The sequence below is a fragment of the Malaclemys terrapin genome, chromosome 1 (genome assembly GCF_027887155.1).
Source record: "Malaclemys terrapin pileata isolate rMalTer1 chromosome 1, rMalTer1.hap1, whole genome shotgun sequence".
Lineage (NCBI taxonomy): Eukaryota > Metazoa > Chordata > Testudines > Emydidae > Malaclemys > Malaclemys terrapin.
In genome coordinates this window covers 22,170,327-22,177,016 of record NC_071505.1, presented here as the reverse complement: position 1 = coordinate 22,177,016, position 6,690 = coordinate 22,170,327, and the positions used below count along the sequence as shown (strand labels likewise).

Below are 6,690 nucleotides of genomic sequence, written 5' to 3'. Positions count from 1 at the left end.
AATAAAATAAAGACGTGGCAACAAATTAACGTTAACATTACTTTAAACATGGTTAGTACAGACTCTTCTGCTGTACAGACTGTGTAACAAGAGATTCCCAATCTAAACTCAGTCATTTCCTAAGTGACCCTGGAAGGAATGTCATTTATCATGCAACAGGAGATGTAGGTGTGACAATTGGGATAATCTGTCTGGATAGAGTTTATGATTTCTGCTTGATGTTGGGGACTGTCTGTGTTTATCTGTGTCAGACACTGCAGATTCCATTTTGATAGCTGGGTTTATTTGCTTTCTCTCCTGTCTTTTGCCTCCATATTGAACTAAAAGCAGGAGGGGACAGGAGAAATTCTTGCATTTGGCACAGAGCTAACAATAAAAGGGTTATTTGAACTCTGATAATCATCCATTCAAATGGAGCACCCTTGGACGATGAGATGGCTAATACTCAGGGCAAACTCCAGGGCATGATAACTAAGCAATGGGTCACCTGACAAGACTGAACCAAGGGTCACCTAACAAAGAACATTAGAGGTTATAAAAGAAAATTATCTTTTATTCTCACTGGCCATTTAAGGGGGAGAGAGGAAGAAGAGACCAGGAGCAGACAGTTAGCTGCAGGAGTGGGAAGAGACTTCATGTTCCTGATGTAAGCGGGGGAATGGTCCTACTATTGTGAGGAACTTTCCTGGCTTCTGCACTACGCTGGTGAAATGGGCTAGCGGAAGGATCTGAGTCCTCGCTCCCACTTCCTTTACCCAGAGGCCTCCCTACCCTTGAGGATTCCCCTTCCACTTTCCTGTCCGGCAGAGTCCTTGTAACACCAACAAGGCTGGGCCCAGGATTCCTGGGGGACTCGACCCCCAGCCTTGCTGTGGTCACCTAGGACAGGGGCAAGACTGTCCCCACTCTGGGGTACTCTCTCTGCACTGGACCCACTGATCATTACATACAATTTAAAGCAAATACAATTTATTTAGTCAGCAATTAATTTAAAAAAGAATAAGGAAAAATGGGAAAGGTTAAAGGAAAACACATCACCCCGCTCTGTGGCAGGGAACATTTCAAAGAGTCTCTGGAACGTCAGGGCAGTTCACAGTCTGTTCCTTGTAGGTCCCAGGCCTCCTTCTCAGGCCCTGGCTCTGGCTCCTTCTCAGGCCCAGGGATGCTGTGGGTTGGACACTTGCTCTGGTGGTGGCCACACACCTCCGGGCTTTGGGTGGTTGGACCCTTCTTCCCAGCATCAGCCCCTCCCCCACTCAGTCTGGCCTGCAAGGACCCTTGGCTGGGGGTGTCTTTCTGCGCTGGGCCCTTTGCCCAGGGTCCCCCCTTGGCTGGCCCCAGTTGCTCACCACACCCAGCTCCAGCCCCAGCTCCACTGTTCTAGTTCCGGCTCCACTTGGCCTCTGTACTGCTGCTGCTGCTCTGCCTCCAGCCCCCTGGGCTGCTTCTCTGGCCCCTCTGGCTCTGTGGCTGCAGCCCTGCTCCCAGCACAGGATCTGCTCTCCCTGGACTGCTTCTGTGACTCTGCTCCCAGCTCTGACCTGCTTCCTGGGCTGCTTTTCTGGCCCCTTTGGATCTGGCATGGCTCTGCTCCCCAGCTCAGCTCGGGGCCCTGCTCTCTCCTTAGCTCGACCCCACTCTGTCTGACCCAGGCAATTCCTGCTCACATAGACGACAGGACTCCTCTGGCCTCCCGACTCCCTGATTAGCCTGCCTGCCCTGCCAATCTGTTGATGTCGCTAGGCCTCACCCTAGGCAACTCGGGAGGGTGGAAGGCCACAAAGTGTCAATGAAGCCTTCCTGCACTAGGCCTAAGTGAACCAAACTCTATCCTTCCATGTTTAAACTCTAATCAACCTCAAAAGCCAGGTGCAATTGGAATATGTAAGCAACCAGTTATCTGTGTGCAACCCCCTGCTCAAGCAGTAATAATGAGGCCTGCATGTTTCTGGCTGAAGGGAAAAAGGACAAGATAACGGTTTAAAGAAGTTACTAACAAGCTAGGCTTATAGCTGCCAAGAATGACTTAACTATTACCAGGGATGGGAGGGGTAGAGGGAGGAAGGGGGGGAGAAAGGGAGGGCTAGAGGGGAAAGGGGAGGGGGGTGAGGCTTAACTGCAAAATGTATAAAAGAAGAAAAACTGTTCCTGTTAATGTGCTTGATTTGAGACTTGCCAGTCTCCTTGCACCGCTTTGGGATCCCAAATAAACTTTGTTTGCTTCTCCCCCTGGTGTGTTTATTGGCGCGAAGCACACCGGGCAACGAACTCACTGTTGCTGTCCTCGAGCACACCTGTGCTGGCAACAGTTTTGGCGCCCAACGTGGGGCTCGAGGCTGAAATTTAGCCTTGCCCGGACCCCTCTCGGAGGTCGACAGATTGCGGCAACGCCCGACGCCCAGCGCGCACCGGTGACTTTACCGGGGGCCTCGGCGGAGATGTGGTTTGGTCGACCCCGGAGGGCACAACGGTGCAACGCGCTCGAGTAGTGGAGAAGCAGCTGTGGGCGACGGTGGGGAACCGGTCCCATGGATAGGGCGACGGTGCAGAACCGGACCCTTGGATAAGGTAGGAACAGTCCAGTGGGGACTTTATCTGTCTTGACCTGGGGATGCCCAGTGTCTACCTGTTATGACCTGGGGATGCCCAGTGTCTCCCTATGGGGCAGGGACAGAGTATGGCAGGCAGGGTAAGGTGTACACCCTTGGAATGCATTCTGGTGAACTGGAAAGTGTTTGGATCGGATCCGTTGGTTAAAAGTAAACTGAAAAGGTTCTGTACAGTAGACTGGCCTCAATATCAGCTAGAGGACCAGGAAAGGTGGCCACCGGAAGGATCACTTAATTATAATACGATCCTTCAATTACTTCTGTTTTGTCAGCGAACGGGTAAATGGAATGAACATATGTATGTACAGTTGTTTATGTTGTTAAGAGATAGGTTAGATATTTTGCAAAAGTGTAATTTGATTCCGACAGGTTCGGTAGTAACTATTGTTAGTCCCCAGAACCCCCCCACAGCTGTAATGGCAGGTCCGGTGTCCCCTTCGGCTATCACACCCCCACCATATAAAGACAAGGTGTCTCAGGTCCCAGAGATTGCCCCCTCGGTGGAATTTTATCCGTTGATCACTGAGACTGTGGTGTCCAGACATGGCTCAGATAGGAATCAGGCCACTACTATGCAGGTTTACACCCATGTGCCTTTTAACCCGGTGGACCTAGCAGCCTTTAAGGCACAGGCAGGGGAATTCTCTACGAACCCAAGCAAGTTTATCTCAGTCTTTGAAGGGTGCCTGGCTAGCTGTAAGCCTGACTGTGATGATTGTCATGTCCTTATGCGGACCCTGCTGTCTGAGGTGGAGCGTAATCAGGTTATGTCTTAAGAAAAGGAAAAGAGGCAAGCGAAAATGATGGTCGCAGCAGCACAGGCCAGTGGCAGGGGAAAATTCCGGGAAGGTGGAAGGGGCCGGAGAATGAGAGGACGTGGGCGCCCTGGCTCACAGGAAAGGCGTCTGGGTCGCAACCAGTGTGCCAGATGCCGAAAGGAGGGACATTGGAAAAATGAGTGCCCCGAAAGAGAAGGTACCCCTATGATGGCAGCGGAGGATCAAGAATAGGAGTGTCAGGGGAGACGGACTATCCTGCCCCCGGAACCCTGAGTAAACATGAAGGTGGGATATTCGGACATAGACTTTTTAATAGACTCTGGAGCTGCACAAACCGCCGTAAACCAACCCCTGCAGCTGCCTGTGTCAGAGTCCCTCACTGTGGTGGGTGCCACAGGGAAAGGAACCAAATGCCCAGTATATGCCCCAGCGGAATGTGCTTTGGGAAACAGAACTCTATCTCACAAACTGGTTTACCTCCCCGATTGTCCAACACTTCTATTAGGACGGGACCTGCTTTGTCGCTTAGGAGCCACCCTGCATTTCACCCAAAATGAAATAACCCTCACCTTACCGCCAGAGTATGCCTGGATAATGACCCTTGCCATTGAGCCCTCAGCCATGCAAGCCCCAGAGTGGAGCCAGTGGGAGGACAAAAGGAGGGTTAAAAAGCAGTTTTGCTGGACAGTGTTGGCCCAGGGATTTAAAAATTCCCCCACCCTTTTCGGCCAGGCCCTGGCCAGAGACTTGGAGGAGTGGGACAATGAGGACAGGGTCCTCCTCCTGCAATATGTGGATGACTTGTTAATTGCTGCTGTGGGTCTCATCTCTTGCCTTAAAGCCACTGTGAACCTCCTGAACTTTGTTGGACTCCTCAGAAGTGGGTGTGCTCGTCCTGGTTTGTTGCTCCAAAGCTCTGTATAGAAGTTATTTTACTGGAAGGGTGCATAATGGCAATGTGTATGTGTTCATTGTTGGGAAAAGGTGTATGAGTGAAGAGTGGAAGTTTCCTTTGTAAGTTAAAAGAAGCCAAGAAGGAGAGAAGGAAAAAGAACAGAACGAGTTAACTGAGGGAAAAAATATAGCTAGCAAGCTCAGTCCAAAGATAAGATGCTGGCACCATCCAAGGACACTGCCCAGAGCTAAGGCTTGGCCGACAGCCAAGAAAAGGGGAGGCCTGAATGGGCCCAAGCAACTATGAGATCTGCAAAACACTGTCAGGCATTAATGAAATGTGTAAGGTTTCTTTTCTCACAGATAAAAGAAGTGCTACCCAAAGACCCTAGCAGCCCTGCCATTCATTGAAATAAGGAGACTGAGTCTATTTAAGGTCCATCAACGAAAAACTGCTTTGGCTCCACACTGGAAAGCCCTTTCCAAGTCCTGTTAACCACCAACACCGCTGTGAAGTATCAAGGACTGCCCACCTGAACCCAGGCTTCTCACTGTAAAAAGACCCCTCCACCTCGGGAGGACTCTCCGACTGATAAGCCTATTTAAAGACAGGGTGATGTGCTAGTAACCTCTCCCCTGTATGATACTGAACCACACTGTTTCAGGAAAAGAGAAGAAGGAACACTTGCTTCACTGAAACCACAAAGTCCAGGAATTCCTGACTACAAAAGACATTAAGAACTGACCCTGGTGAAGAAACAAAGAATTATACGCTGGCAGGGAGGCTCTTAGACCCCTGGCCTCCCAGGTACAGGCTGAATGTCTAGTCTGCCAAAAGAACAACCCTCGAGCTGGAGTGTCAGTGCCATCAGCCACTCTGGAACCTACCCCAGGCCCAGGGCTGGTTTGGCAAATAGACTTTACTGAGTTCCCCCAGACCCAAAGATTCAAATACCTTTTCGTCTTGGTGGATCGATTCAGCGGATGGCCTGATGCCTTACCCCTTGTTTTGCTCCATATTCGCGCTCTCCCAAAGGGCAGGTTAGGGCTCAGTCCCTTCGAGATTATGTTTGGAAGGGCATGGCCTATGAATGGTACACCGGTTCTGGCAGGGGAGTGGGAAATGGGGTGTGGCTTTTTATCTCAGTACATGTGCTCTCTGTCTGCTGTTCTCTGTTCTCTCCACAGGTATACCAGAGATTTGCAGCCTCTCCCGCTGGATGCCCCTGTCCATTCCTTGCAGCCAGGCAATTCCGTTCTCGTTCGGACCTGGAAGGACAAGCCTCTCCAAGAGAAGTGGAAGGGACCCCACACCGTCCTGCTGGTCTCCCACACAGCAGCAAAGGTCAAGGGACACAAGAACTGGATTCATCACTCCCGTCTGAAGGCAGTGCCCGCTCCTGAACGGTGGACCGTCCAGCCTATGGAAAAGGACTACCAGCGATGACCTGGGACTTAAACTGTTATTCAAAAGACAATAAGGCCTGCTGGAAATGCCCTGTGGTCTCTTTGGACAGTCGCAGCGCACTCCCCGTGAAAACTCTAAGCGTTGGTTGTGTTTACTCTCACAGGGCCGGCCTAACCTGGTGGCCTGGTCCTTTTGTTTTTAATCTGCCTACTATTGGTAATTGATATTTTGTGGGTATTTGGGGAATTGTAATTGTTAGGCCCTAGGGTCACCTGCCCACCATGAGTTCAGGTCCAGGGTCTGCCACAGTGGTACTCTTTGCCATAGGGACACTCCTTTCGTTACCTCCCGTTTCCCCCAGGCACATGTGGGATGGAAAGGGATCCCTACTAACTTGGAAACAAACACATATGAGTCCTTGAAGGTTTGCTTTGCCCAAGAGTTTAACCTCTCTAACTGCTGAGTATGCTCCCAAATCCCGCACCACGCAGCAGGGTTACCCTGGAGGGTGGTCCCCCAAAATTGGTCAGATATCTGCTGGGGATGGTTCAGTAGGGGAAGAAATACCTCGGGTACCCCCTTGTCACAAAACTGTACCATTGAATCCCAATATGCTTTAAGGGACAACCCCTGGCCTCCCCAGGCAGCGTTAATCTTTGTATGCCACCTCAGAGCTCATTAAGGAAGAAGACAGGTTGGGTATGATCCTCTTCCCATCCTATGGGGTGGAACGGCTAACCCAATTTTATCATAGGCTCTCTGTGTTTCTCACCACATTCGCCAATGAAACCTTGGCCATAGAGAAGAGCCTTAACTCAGAGCTATACCAGCTCCGGTTGCTGTCCCTGCAAAACAGACAGGCCTTAGATTATGTTTTAGCCTCCAGGGCGGGGTGTGTGCCCTTATTGGGAATGAATGTTGTACTTATGTCCCGGAAAACTCACAGGACATTAACAAGCACGTCCTGTCGGCCAAACAGGCTTTCAAGCAGTGGAAGACC

The 6,690-nt window shown here is 50.8% G+C and overlaps 1 long non-coding RNA gene across 1 annotated transcript; it reads left to right on the top strand.

Moving 5' to 3' along the window:
* Window positions 1–2,112: 2,112 nt before the first annotated feature.
* On the top strand, window positions 2,113–6,156 carry LOC128830325 (uncharacterized). Its single transcript, XR_008443563.1, has 2 exons — window positions 2,113–2,568; window positions 5,471–6,156. It is a non-coding gene; the product is annotated as an uncharacterized LOC128830325 (long non-coding RNA).
* The last annotated feature ends 534 nt before the right edge of the window (window positions 6,157–6,690 follow it).